A 12,755-nucleotide genomic window follows, 5' to 3' on the forward strand; every position below is an offset into this window, starting at 1 on the left:
AGCTTTCACTATTTGACAGGCATTGTGAACATTTGCAGCCACACTTTTCCGAATCAGCTGCCTTTGAATAATTTTCAGAATCCTGAGCCATTACTAAATGCCAAGGAAAGAAATTAAGCAGAGAAAAATTGGACAGACTCTCAGGAAAAGTTTTCTAATTGTGAAATATATATCCTCTCAGGGAGAGATTGGATGCCTACTTCTGAGGCTTTAAAAACTGGGGCTAGAACAACTTTTAGAGAATAGAATTGAAGGCAGAATTCATTACTGGCAAGGAAGTGAGCTGGATGACATAATAGGTCTTTTCCCATACTAATTCTTCTTTGATGTTTTCATTTAAGTGGTAACTTAGTTTCAAAAGCAGATATTTGAAGCAGGGAGTGGACTCAAGTTTTCAATGAAAAACTCCCTGGAGGAAGTCAGGAATGAAGCTACTATTGATCATGTATTAGGCTTACTTTTATATTTGACCTAGGAAGACTATTGGACAGCCAGCTAATGCATTTCCTGGCACACATTTGTTATGGTTAGTCTTCTTTATCTGTATGTCTGTCTTGCTCAGTCTAGACTTCTGCTTTAGCAAAAGAACACAAGTGCTCGCTTCAGCAGCACATATACTAAAATTGGAACGATACAGAGAAGATTAGCATGGCCCTGTGCAGGAACACAAATATTTTTCTGTGCTTGCTAATATTATCCATGGTGTATTCATCTGTAGCCTTTGCATTCACATGAAGCTGCCAGCCTTCTGTTTATCCTGCCCTCTCTGTGTGCATACCTATAAATCTCATGTAGCTGGGCTGAAGGAGCACACAGGGAGAGCTTTAGCATTAAGAATGTGAAGAGAGAGATGGAGGTCAATTTGAATTGTCACCATCAATTAATGCCAGTGGAAAAGCAGCTTCCAGGCGGTACAGTGGCCTCTGTGGGCTGGTACTGTTTTTCTCCCTTCACCAGCTATCCAGTGAGAGAAAGTGTAAAGGATTTGCACGTGGAACATTCCCACAGGGAGTCTCAAGTGAGTGAATAAAAGTGTCATAAGTGGGATTTTATTAAATGTAAAGGCCTATCCTCTGTTTCCTGAAAGTTACTTATATTCATCTCCGCACTCTCGAGCCTTGTAGCTATCTTATTTGATTTGTTGTCTCAGGCTGGCTGTCGGTTGTGCAGGGCTTCCCAGGTGTTCCATCATCTGTCCCTTATGCTTTCCTGAGTAGACATAGGAATGAAATAGTATAAAGACATGAACCTCTGTGTACTGTGTCTTAAGTGTTCAATACTTAGAATTTGGATTTTAGCAAAAACACAGGGTATTACTGGCTAGTCAATGCAAAATTAACAAAAAGACTTTTATAATGGAATCACCTGTAAAGATCATTTTTTTACTTATTTTTTTTTTTTTATTTCTGGGAGGATCATAACATGCATGTTTATTTCCGCTGCTACTTGCAATTCAATAGGAACTCAGAAATATACATGAACATTTTCTGGAATTTATGAGATACACAACTGCCTATTTCATATTCCCTTTCTTTACTTTTTTTTTTTTTTTTTTTTTTCTGAAGCTGGAAATGGGGAGAGACAGTCAGACAGACTCCCGCATGCGCCCGACCGGGATCCACCCGGCACGCCCACCAGGGGCGATGCTCTGCCCACCAGGGGACGATGCTCTGCCCCTCCGGGGCGTCGCTCTGCCACGACCAGAGCCACTCTAGCACCTGGGGCAGAAGCCAAGGAGCCATCCCCAGCGCCCGGGCCATCTTTGCTCCAATGGAGCCTCGGCTGTGGGAGGGGAAGAGAGAGACAGAGAGGAAGGGGGGGGGTGGAGAAGCAAATGGGCGCTTCTCCTATGTGCCCTGGCCGGGAATTGAACCCGGGTCCCCCGCACGCCAGGCCAATGCTCTACTGCTGAGCCAACAGGCCAGGGCCTCTCATGTTCCCTTTCTTAGAGTTCCAGAATCAGAAGAGTATCTATCACCAAGCAATATAAATTAGCTGCTAGCATGTAATATAAGCCTTTGTACAAAGAAATAAACAACAGTCTAAATAAAACATGGCTCTCTAGTTGGGGTAAGTTGAAATATATAAAATCTATTATGAATTCTTAGCTCTCTGAAATCTTTTCACTGTACCACTAAGAATACCATAACCCAAAAACCAAATATAAAATGTCTTTTTTCCAGGGATGAGCATTACCCCAGAGTTGAACTTTAAGCCCAGATTACTAGACACTTGTAGTTTTTTTTTTTGTTTGTTTGTTTGTTTTTAAACACTTATAGTTCTGATCTGCCTTTGGGACAAGAACCAACCAAAATACTTTTTATTGACAATAGGGTTGAAGTTCAGGATAGAGAAATAAATCTGTTTGGACACAGCCATGAACAAATAAGTCCCACTGAAGAGGTGGAAAATGAAGCTGCCAGAGAGACAGAAGCTAAGGAAAGTTTTAGTGAGAAGAATATAGACTGGTTGGAGCAGGGGGACTTGTCAGGTGCAGATTAGCTCTTAAGTTATATATTGCTTACAGAATTTTTTTAAAAAATTTTCTTAAGTGAGAAGTGGGGAGGCAGAGAGAGAGACTACTGCATACGCCCGACTGGGATCCACCTGGCAAGCCCCCTATGGGGAGATGCTCTGCCTGTGTGGGGCCATTGCTCCATTGCCCAGCAACCAAACTATTTAACACCTGAGGTGAGGCCATGGAGCCATCCTTAGCTCCTGGAGCCAGCTTGCTCTAACTGAGCCATGGCTGCAGGAGAAGAAGAGAGAGAGAGATAGAGAGAAAGGAGAGGAGGAGGGGTGGAGAATTAGATGGTTGCTTCTCCTGTGTGCCCTGACTAGGAATCAAACACAGGACATTCACATGCTGGGATGATGCTCTACCCCCGAGCCAACCGGCCAGGACCTGCTTACAGAAAGTATTGTAGTATCTTGATGTAATATAAAAGGAAGCATGTCTGTACTCAGAAAGACTTGAGTTCAAGTCCTGACTCTTATCTCTCATGGGTTGTGGGACGTTAGGTTAATTCTCTGCTCCAAGTCTGGTCCAGTTCTACATCTATAAATGGAAAGATTTGAATGAAATATCCCAGCCCATGTTAGCTTTTCATTTTCATCTGTAGGCCAACCAGATGGGTTATAATTAAGGGAGTCAGTAGTGAATAGTACTGTGAGATGATTCATGTTAGAGCATGCCCATTGGTATAGGCCTCATTCTTAGTAATTTCACGAGAACACAAACTGTGAATGGCATAGCCATGGACTGTGAGGCTAAGTCAGGATATGAGGCAAGAACCTGAAAGTTGCTTATTTGACTAAACTCCTGGTCTATAGAAAGCACTAGCTTCAGTATTATGAGCTCTGACATACATAAAACTGAATTAGAAAGGAATATACTTTGGGATGAGTTAGAGAAGTACTGAAATGGTAGCCTAGTAATGACTTCTAGGTCTGTCTGACTTGACTGATTCAATGACAGCTGACAGTTATGAGAATCTTCTGAGTTAAAAACAGCTAAGTTTTTTCCTTAACATATTATTTATGACATTTTTTTTCAGCTGATCTTCCAAGCCAGGAAATGTTTATAACATCATTAATTATTACAAAAGGTGGAAATAAGATTTATTATCCTCACTCATTTTCTAAGTAAGAGATTTATCAGCTGTATGTACCTGTGTACATATAAGTACCTAAACTGGCAAATTAAAACTTTAATAAAAGGCCAGATGTTCCTAGATTTTATTAATTTTCATATGTATCAGTTACCTAGTGGGTTAGAACCAAGCCTCAGTTCCTGCGAATTCTCACTTCCCAGCTAAGTACTGTGTGCACTGCTGTCCTGCCAAAGGCGGACAAAGTGTTCTGAGTGATTGTACCCTACAGAAGGGACAGTGATCTGTGTTCTGAGTCAGCTGTTCTGAGAGGTTAGCACCATGGATGTCAGCTCTGTGAGGTATGTTCTGAGTACACCCAACTCTGGTTCTATGGCATCTTTTAGGACTTGGCTCTGACACCGCGTTTCAGTGTAAGTTAGAATGAACACCGGGATTTTTTAAGATAAAACTTGACATTTGTTGTAGCGACATTGAGGTAGGGTTTGTTACATTCTCTTTACAACTCCTAGTCTCAACAATTCTTCTGAAAACTCTCTGGCCTCCTTTCTTAAGTCAGAAACATTTCTCAGCTGGAAGATATCTCCAGTCACTCTGTGTGTCATTCTACTGGTTTCTAAATATGATAGCCAGGCTGATGTCTATGCTATAGTTTATTTAGTCTTTTTCTTTGAATCCAGTTCTTGTTTTGTGCCTGCCTTGATTCCCAGGTCAGTGGAACAAAAAATGCCCTGGCCACCCGCCAGTGGGTCAGACAGCTGCTATTGGCTCCAGGAACCTGTACGTAGGCCTGAGCCGTCACATGGAGCTTCCTGATCCTAACACAGGAACACCCCTTCTGCCAGTAGGTCAGGTGAGCTTTTCACCAGGAACACCAAGGGGAGTGCCTCTCAGTTCTACATTCCTGATCTGCACTTAACTCTGCTGCCCCTGTTGATACTGTTGACCCAGCTCTCCTTAAAAGGCCAACACTTTTTTTTGGCATTTTATAAACCTCCTACCTGACTTACTGATGATTTTTCTTGGGGTACTCCTAACTTTTTCTCGTTAAAACAGGGGTCACCAAACTGCGGCCCCCTAAGGCCATTTATCCGCCCCTGCCACACCTTCCGGAAGGGGCACTTCTTTCATTGGTGGTCAGTGAGAGGATGCTTCCGGTGACGCGGGATGCATGCGTCACAGCTCCGGAAGTGCGCCATATCACTTGTTACGGCTAGCAGTAACAAATATGGAATTGGACATTGACCATCTCATTAGCCAAAAGCAGGCCCATAGTTCCCACTGAAATACTGGTCAGTTTGTTGATTTAAATTTACTTGTTCTTTATTTTAAACGTTATATTTGTTCCCGTTTTGTTTTTTTACTTTAAAATAAGATATGTGCAGTGTGCATAAGGATTTGTTCATAGTTTTTTTTTTATAGTCCGGCCCTCCAACGGTCTGAGGGACAGTGAACTGGCCACCTGTGTAAAAAGTTTTGGGACTCCTGCTTTAAAATGTGCTATTCTCTAAAAGACAAGATAAACAAATGGGACTATATCAAACTAAAAAGCTTTTGCACAGCTAAAGACAACAAGAACAGAATAAAAAGACAAACTACACAATTTGAGAACATATTTGACAATACGTCTGATAAGGGGTTAATAACCAAAATTTATAAAGAACTTGTAAATCTCAACACCAGGAAAACAAACAATCCAATCCAAAAATAGGCAAAAGAGATGAATAGACACTTTTCCAAAGAGGACATACAGATGGCCAATAGGCATATGAAAAAATGCTCAACATCACTAATCATTAGAGAAATGCCAATTAAAACCACAATGAGATATCACCTCACACCAGCCAGAATGGCGCTCATCAACAAAACAACAGAGAATAAGTGCTGGCGAGGATGTGGAGAAAAGGGAACCCTCCTGCACTGCTGGTGGGAATGCAGACTGGTGCAGCCACTGTGGAAAACAGTATGGAGATTCCTCAAAAAACTGAAAATCGAACTGCCTTTTGACCCAGCTATCCCACTTTTAGGAATATACCCCAAGGACACCATAGAATGGCTCCAAAAGGAGAAATGCACCCCCATGTTTGTGGCAGCATTGTTCACAATAGCGAAGATCTGGAAACAGCCCAAGTGTCCGTCAGAGGACAAGTGGATTAAAGAGCTTTGGTACATATATACTGTGGAATACTACTCAGCCATAAGAAATGATGACATTGGATCATTTACAATAACATGGATGGACCTTGATAACATTATACGAAGTGAAATAAGTAAATCAGAAAAAAAACTAAGAACTACATGAATCCATACATAGAAGGGACATAAAATGATACTCAGAGACATGAACAAGAATGTGATGGCAACAGGGGTGGGGGGTGGGGGGAGGGGGGATGGAGTGAAGAAGGAGAGGGGTTGGGGGAGGGTAGGGGCACAAAGAAAACCAGATAGAAGGTGACAGAAGACAATTTAACTTTGGGGGAGGGGTATACAGCACAATCAAATGTCAAAATAATCTAGAGATGTTTTCTCTCAACATACGTACCCTGATTTATCAATGTCACTGCATTAAATTTAATAAATAAATTTTAAAAAAATGTGCTATTCTCTACATTTTATCCTCCTCCTTTGATCTCTTACTTAGCTCAGTGCTTTGATCTCTTCACGCTCGATGCTTACGGCCAGGGGTTCTCAGACTTGAAGCTATGACTTTCAGAGTTGGCCACGAATCAGAATCATTTATGATACTTTATAAATTCAGGTGCCGGGACCGCTGCTCTGAAAATTCTAGTCATTTTGGGAGTGCAGACCAGCATGTACATTCTAAAATTACTTTTCAGGTGTTTTTTATGAGGGTTAGATTGGAGAATCAATCCCTATCCTTATCTGTACTTCCAGCAACAGAGGCCAGTGTTTCAGACTCTTTATTTTGGTCCCTGGCTTCAGACCCCTCCTTCAGATCCAATGCAAACCATCTTCACATGGATCACCTACAGATAGTTCATATTCAGTACACTCGATCAGTCTCAGTGTTCAGCCCTGTCTCTTCTATTCATTGTCTGTTGTTTCTTTTTCTCCTACTTCTGGTAATGACCCCACCCCCCGCCCCAGGACCAAGAGGAAAGTCTTGTTCATCCTCAGTTTCTTGCTTTCTTCATTTTTATTCCTTACGATCAATCTTTGTTACATACCTGTGGAAGTTAATTTTATGTGTCACCTTGGCTGAGCCATGGTGCCCGGATATGCAGTCAAATACTATTATGGATGTTTCTGTGACAGTGTTTTTGGAAGAGGTGAACATTGAAATTGGTGGACATTGAGTAAAGCAGATTGCCCTCCTAATATGGCCGGACCTTATTCAGTCAGCTGAACACCTGACTGGAACAAAAAGAATTGTCCAAGTAGGGGACAGCTTTATCAGCAGGCAGCCTTGGCCTTGAACTGCAGCACTGGCTCTTCCCTGGGTGTCCATCCTGCTGACCCACTCTGCAGACTTTCGACTTGCCAGCCTCCATAATCACATCTGCCAGTTCCGTCAAGTAAACCTACATCTCTCTATTGGTTCTGATCTCTGGAGCACCCTGGCTAATATACAAACTAACACACAAAGCCTGGCATACTAAAACCTCAGATCTTCTTTTGATCGACATCTTCCTTCCATTTCCATGGTTCGTCCTTAACTGTAGCCTCCATTCACTTTGCCTGGGATGACCTTCACTGTGCCTCAGTTGTCAGCTCACTTCTCTCCACTGATCTCCCATACGGCCTTGAACAGGCTTTTTCAAAATCAGTAAGTCTGTTTGTGTTGTTACCCTCTCACTTAGAAACCTTGGGTGTTTCACTGATGCTTCCTGAAGGATTAAACTCTAAATCCTTTGCACACAAGGCATTTTATTTCATTTTGTCTATGTGTAAGCATTAGCCGCACTCAATTGCCAATCTCTCTCTTCCTGTCTTGAAACACACGTGCATACATGCACAAACACACACACAGTTACACATTATTTTACACAGTCATTTTAGTATCCATCTTGTAACATTATCAAAAAGCATTACATTTCCCTTTGTTTCCAAGCCAACCATTTTTGCTTTCTTGGGATGCCAGACATATGAAAGGTTTCGCTGTTTTATTTATCATTTATTTGGTTACAAGAAACACTTAGAAGGGGTCTCTCAGTTTTCCTTTCACAGCTGCGATTGTAAAGGAGTGAAAATGTGGAGCAGTGATGTTTATAGAACTGTAAATCACATTCTGTTTTCAAAGTCTGCAAAGTTCTGGAGATGAAGAAGTTCGGTGAAGAGAGGCTCATTACTTTCATGCAGACATTTGTGTACTTGGGCTGCTGGGGTTATCACAGAATGTTTGGGGGGCTCATGGGGCAGTCGGGCCTCTGTGTGTTCACACATCACTTTGAGAAAGCGAAGCTTAACAGCAGGTGTTACTGGTGTGAGATGTTGTGCAGGCTGAAAATGCAGACCTGTTTATTTGGAAATCTTTGACTTGCCCCCAAAATATGTGAAAGGCCTCCAAAGGGTTCTGTGCTCCAGTCTGATTTTATTCTGGAACTGCTTATGCTATTAGGATTTGTAAGTGTCGCCCCTCTGAAAGAGTGAGCGGCAGACCCTCAGCTCTGGTGTGGACCTGCATGGAAACAGCATGCTTTTATGGAAGGAAACCTCTCTGAAGCCCTTCCGAGGGCTGTTTGCAAACCAGAGCCTCTACTTTGTGTCTGGAAAATCACTAACAGAGAAACAGACAAAAAGGGAGCAAATCTGTTCTTTAAATTTCCTTTCTGAAACTTCCTGTGCAACTTTCTTGCTGGAAGTTTGATTTCATGGTAGTGGTAGAATATCAGCGATTTGCATTTGGGAAGCTCTCCTGTGTTATTTATATCCCACATCTCTGTTTAAACTATGTGTTCAACAGCTGCATTCCACACATCCATTACAGGACCTATCAGAAGGCAAAACCTTTTTACAGATAAAGACTTCTAAAACTGAACTCAAATCTTAATTACCCAATGAAAGTCATGAGGTGGCTGATGTTCTGAAACAATGGATTTTTCTAAATATTTGACATTCATAACCCTACTAAAATTTCATACGGGAGATGTACCTTTCAAATTAAGCTTAAATTAGGTAATTAAGTGTAGCTGATATTCCCTGACTATGACAATGGAAATATAAGGTCAAAGCTCCAGGTTGTACCAAGTAGCATAACCTATCCCATGCTACACCTGCACTAACTGAGATGTGAGTGTTCCTCAAAGATTTTCCTTTTCTTTTCTTCTTTTCCTAGTGAGAGGAGGGGAGGTAGTGAGACAGACTCCTGCATGCGTCCTGACTGGGATCTAGGACCATACTCACAACCAAGCTATTTTTAGCACCTGAGGCAGAGGCTCCATGGAAATGTCCTCAATGCCTGGGGTGAATGCTTTTGAATCGATCAAGCCATGGCTGCAGGAGAGAAAGAAAGAGAAAAGGGAGGGAGAGGGGTAGAGAAGCAGATGGTCACTTCTCTTCTGTGTCCTGACCAGGAATTCAACCCGGGATACCCACACACCAGGCCAATGCTATGCTACTGAGCCAACTGGTCAAGGTCAAAAGATTTTCTTCATTATCCTTTGGTTTAAAATAGTAACTTCAGTGCACATTGTTTTTCATCCAAGACAAGTTCTGTTTACTTTATACATTCATATCTATTTACTGAGAATGATAGAATCTTAGTATTTGTCACAAATCTCCCTTACATTTACCCCAATAGGTTGTTAGCTGTATCTGTTCTTTCCAGGGATGACAAGTTCACCAACTCATAAGCCTGACCATTCATATGAAAATAACTTATCCTCAGAACCTACTGTCACATCAGGTTAAATTTAAGGTATACAAGTCTAAAGAATATTTTTTTCACATTCTTAGTTAAAATAAATGTTATTAATTGGTTAACTATAGCTTTTATTTTTATATTATAATGTAAAATATGAAGTATAATGTATTTCTCCAGTGGTCCAGTGGTTGGCAAACCACGGCTTGCGAGCCACATGCGGCTCTTTGGCCCCTTGAGTGTGCTTCCACAAAATACCACATGCGGGCGCTATCTTGATAAGGAATGTGCCTACCTATATAGTTTAAGTTTAAAAAATTTGGCTCTCAAAAGAAATGTCAATCATTGTACTGTTGTTGATATTTGGCTCTGTTGACTAATGAGTTTGCTGACCACTGCTTTATACAACAAATATTTTATAATGTTAAATAAATCCAATAAAGTAATTTATAAAAAATTATAGAATTGTGATTTTGAAGTACATCTGTCTTCTTTTTCTCTTGCCCTTATATAATGTAATCACTATACTATTCTATCATAGTACCTATCACACGGGGCAATTGGAGGTCAAACATACCATGTCACTAGTCTGTTTAATGAATCAAGTGTCTCCAGTTTAGTTATAATATGAGAAATTTGGTTTAGAATTTTACTATTTCTGAATTTTGCCTTACCCTCACCAAATATTTTTATAAAAAAAACTTGGGATTTTGTTTGTATAATATACCTCCTTTCTTCTTCCACCTTTCCCTATTTCAAGCAACAGAGAGCCTTAATTTATTTTGCTTTACTGAGTGAATTAGTTTCTAAAAATCTTATAGGTTTAACAAGCCAGAAACTTGCCCAGTGAATGCACAATAACTCAGAGGCTGTACTTAGTTGAGATGAAGGACATAAAGATTGCATTGTACTTCCAACCGTGTTTCCTTTGTAACTCCCTGTTAATTTGAAATTACTGAAGAAAATTGAAAGGAACACATAACTAAGTGGTAAAATATTTTAATATTTAATATTCATTTTGCCATGATTTTTAACTTTTTTTTTAGCACATAAAGCATATCTTACAGTAAGTGACTGTATAATTGTTTACTTTTCACAAATTGAGACATACCTTTATATATACATATCTTGATGAAAAAGAATTTTAACAGAAAGAGTTACTTGAATTGTAAATGAACTTAAAATGTGAATGTGTTTCCATATGTAGTGGGTTGAATAGTGGCTCTCCCAAAGATATATTTCACATCTAAACTCTGAGACCTGTGAATGTTAAGTTATTTGGCAAAAGTGTTATTACAAATATAATTAAATTAATTATCTTTAGCTGAGGAGATCATCCTGGATTAAATCTTATGACAAGTGTCCTTATAAGAGAAAAGCAGAAGGAGATTTCTGATAGAAAAGGAAGACAGAGACTGGGGAAAGTAATGTGAAGGCAGAGTCAGATTCAAGAGTGATGTGGCCACAAGCCAAGGAATGCCATCTGACACAGAAGCAAGAAGTGACAAGGGACAGATGCTCCCCTAGAGTGTCCAGATGGAGAGCCGCCCTCCTCTCACCTTGATTTTTGGACTTCTGGCCACTAGATATTTGAGAAAATAAATTTTTGTTGTTTTAAGCCACCTGATTTGTCTTAACATGTTACAACAGTCACAGGAAGCTGATACATTTTATGAGCGCAATAATCTAAACATGTGTTCATCAAGCCCATTTAATTACAAAGTCCATAGGGAAGAGGCCAGTAAGATTTTGTGGACTGCTGTGTTTAGCCCAGCAAGTTTGGTGGGGCAGAGTAACTAGGAGGGAGGGTATCCACACACTGGCTGAAAGAAAAGAATGGCTGTGTTCCAGGCTGCCTGGGGTGGGGGGATGTGACCTAGGGACTGTGTCAAGTATAAAAGCACATGTGAAGTGGAAACTACAAGGATGTGCCCTTGACAGGAAGGTGCATCATATTGGATGAGCAGAGTCCATCAGCTTAGGTAAGAAATGATCTGTTTTGGTGCAAGATGAAGTGACCTTGAGAACAGAGGCAGTGCCTGGAGGAACAAAAACATAAAAGTGCTATGGAGCTCTGGAACACCTGCACAGACTTTTCTAGAAGAGAGGTAAAAAAAAGGGCTACTACTTTTTGAAAAAGCAATACTGACTAATTGTCGGGAGCTGATCCACCAATGCTGGCTAACTAGGTCACAGCAGGAGAAGATCCACAACTGCTGGTTGACAAAGTCACAGCAAAAGAAGATGGAGTCACCGCAGTAAGACCAACAGCTGCGGGTTGACAAAGTCACTGCAAAGGAAAGGCACGATACTTCCCCCTTGAATCTTTTGAATTAATCTGGCCTTATATTCCCCCCTTTTCTGGGTGTGTGCTATTATTTATGGCACAGGGATAATAGTACCGTGCTTTCCCTGTAGATTTGTAGTAATTTCTTTGGAAATGAGACAGAAGGTGTAAGTTGCACAGAAAAGCCTGTAAGCCCCTTGAACTGGGCTCATAAACATAAGAGGCTGGCCATGATATCCCTCATAAAGGGTTAAGTTTGTAGGAGAATTTCTTCTTATTAATCATGTTAGAAAGAATAAAGTTAGAACTTAGCTAGTATATGAATATAGTAAATAAATAAAGTTTAACTAGACATTAGAATCTTAGGTAAAGTGTAGTAGAGTGGCCTGTTGCATGGCCTTGGATAGGAGTGCAGCTGGCTAGTAAAGAATGTTTTGTTAAAAGACTTGTTTTGTCACTGAAGACAGTTGCTGGGCTTTTCTCAGTAAAACATTCTCATGAGATTTTTGTATTTTCCAAGAATAGGAGAGGTATGTGGTGGGATTCATAGCAGCAGTAGCAACTAATGCCTTCTGATATTATGTTGCTACTAGCTATCTTGCAGATGCACTCTATGTATCTCTAAGTAAAAATTACTCTTTATACTATGTCAGTTTCTTAATAGCAAGCCTTTTGTAGTCTTGTGAGAAAAGAATTAGGACACTACATGAACTCAAGGCTATTTCCCTGAGCAAGCGGTGGTCCTCTGCTAGTCCTTGATGATTTCGTCTGCTATCTCTTTCTGTGCCCTTGACTCACAACAAGAGTAAAATAGAGTTATTAATTAGTACTAATCTTTTAGAAGTTTGTACCAATATTATTATTACTATTGTATAACTGTACTTTGAATAACTTACCACCTGACTTGTAGCTTATAGATATGAATTAACTGTTATCTAAAAATATGTAACCATTGTGAAACTAAAACAATGATGTATTCAAAATACCATGTGATTGTAACTTAGTGTGTGTGCATAAAAAGTAATGTTAGACCAGC

The 12,755-nt window shown here is 40.4% G+C and overlaps 1 non-coding gene across 1 annotated transcript; it reads left to right on the forward strand.

Moving 5' to 3' along the window:
* Positions 1-593: 593 nt before the first annotated feature.
* On the forward strand, positions 594-698 carry LOC136390305 (U6 spliceosomal RNA). The gene has a single exon (XR_010748721.1). It is a non-coding gene; the product is annotated as a U6 spliceosomal RNA (small nuclear RNA).
* Positions 699-12,755: the final 12,057 nt, after the last annotated feature.

Source organism: Saccopteryx leptura, chromosome 1 (genome assembly GCF_036850995.1).
Source record: "Saccopteryx leptura isolate mSacLep1 chromosome 1, mSacLep1_pri_phased_curated, whole genome shotgun sequence".
Classification (NCBI taxonomy): domain Eukaryota; kingdom Metazoa; phylum Chordata; class Mammalia; order Chiroptera; family Emballonuridae; genus Saccopteryx; species Saccopteryx leptura.